Consider the following 2,282-nt stretch of genomic DNA (forward strand, 5'->3'; position numbering starts at 1 on the left):
AAAAAAAAAAAAAAAAGGAGTTCAATTGCTAAATGTGAACAAAATAATAGCAGGTAGTTAACGTGGTGGTAAAACAAAACAACAAAAAAAAATTATTTAAATATTTCTAAAGGAGTATAACAAAATTAGTGCTAAGATTTTTTTTTTATATTAAAAAAAAAATTATATATATGATATGTTTTTAATAGTAAGAAATGAATAAACTGCTGATTTATTTTTTTTATCTAGATTCTAAAAAAGAACGAGAATGCTAAGTCAATTTGTGTAACTAACAATTGAACAGTCCCATCATAAATCAGTAACACTGTGCGTTTTATTTTAACTAATTTTAAAACTCTCATGAAATAAAACTTTAATTTCTCACAGTATCATTCATTTTGTTTTATATGATTAATTAAATAATACCATAATTCGACGAATTCAAATCGTAAAGGACTCAATTCTTATATTATACTAATAAAGAACTCATAAATACATTTTTAAATTACCAAAAAAATTCAGTACATTGGTGGGACAAAATAAATGGAATTAATTGTACAGAACACTGAAGTATTATAAATCTGTACAAGTTTGGTTTATATAAAAAGTAGAGAAGAAATATAAATTTATGATGAATTAATCACAAGGGGAATTTCACATGTGTAGACGTATATAATGAAGGACGGAAGAATTCTATTTTATCAGAGAGAAAAGTGTCACTTTTTGAAATTATTCTAAAAAATTATCCGCACATAATATATGTGAAACTATTTGTTGTCAAAAAAATGGATACGTAAAGCGCGCGATGCCAAGTGAAACTCTTTTAGCTTCACATGGTGACATTGCTATCACCTTGGACAATAGTAGCATCTTTGATTAAATATATCACAATATACATATAAGTCATACATATGCTAGGTATTTAATTTTCTTCTTCTTTTCTACGATCTGTATTAGTAAAATGGTCCAGGTCGAACTTATTTTCCCTAAAAAAAATAAAATCAATGCTTTCAAATGTTTCTACTTCTTATGTCGATGTTTTTACTAAATAATTTTTTTTTCATTTATACAGGATGATAAATTATTACTTCTCGCTTTCTGTTTTTTTATATCCTTAACGTTGGAAATAACAATTGTAATAAGTAAATAGTCATTATGAAATATGTCATATGAGTACTGCTACATTTACATAATCATATGTATAATCTAAAAAGTGTAAAGTTCAAGAATGTATTTGTAGAAAAAAAAAAAAAAAGAAATTCACAGAAAGTGTAACTGGGAGAAATGTTTTTTAATGTGTACATATTAGAAAAAATAAAATTATGGTATGTTCAATAATGCATAGATATTTTAAATTAGAAACATTTTAACATAATAATAAAGCAGTTATGTAGAATTATGAGGTTCAACTTTTTAAAAAGCATTCCCTCAGTAGTTTCTAAAAATTCCTGTTTTACACTTTTCACTAATTCAAAATGGAGCATCACAAAATTCTGAACATATATTTTTGGCGAAATTATTGCAGATATCTCATATGCATATAAACTAGCATTCGTCTAAAATTATTTTAAAAACGCAATGACGAAGCATCAAACGAGAGATATTATAAAATAGTTCACATACAATATGTGCATATATATGTAATTACTAAAAAAAAGGCTAATAACGAAGTATAAGCCCCAATAGCAGTCTTCTATATTTAATAATAAATGTATAAGGAAATAATTCAACGAAGGAAAATAAATAACTTCTTGTTCTCAATACATGAACATATTTAATGCGTGAGAGACACACTGTTCATGCAAACATAGTTCCTATTTTAGAAAAATGTTATGTTTTTCTGTATGAAAAGCAGGCAGGAAAGTACAAAATGTGTTATGAGAAAACTTATTGTTAAATATATAGTTTTATAAATATACCGAGCCGTTGATTCTTTCTTTCTTTTATTTATTTATTTATNNNNTTTTTTTTTTTTTTTGGTACTTCATCCTAATGCTATTTGAAGATATACAAAATTTTGTGATATTTTTCTCAATAAAATTTCATAATTGTGCTAATATATCACCTATTACTACTATTTTTATTAAAGGTATATTCCAATCCTTATATATTTAACGAAAAGAGATGACTTCTGTTCTATATTCGAAATTTGTTGTTTATACAACTTTTAGACTATCTGACTAATATACATAAACTGCATGCATGCTAGTGAATCAATTATCAAAACATGAAATGTAAAAAATTTAATGAAATTAATTATAAACAGTTAGTAATTCCAGTACATAAAATATATAAAAATATAA

The sequence above is a fragment of the Plasmodium gonderi genome, assembly GCF_002157705.1.
Source record: "Plasmodium gonderi DNA, contig: Pgo-contig_59, whole genome shotgun sequence".
Classification (NCBI taxonomy): Eukaryota; Apicomplexa; class Aconoidasida; order Haemosporida; family Plasmodiidae; genus Plasmodium; species Plasmodium gonderi.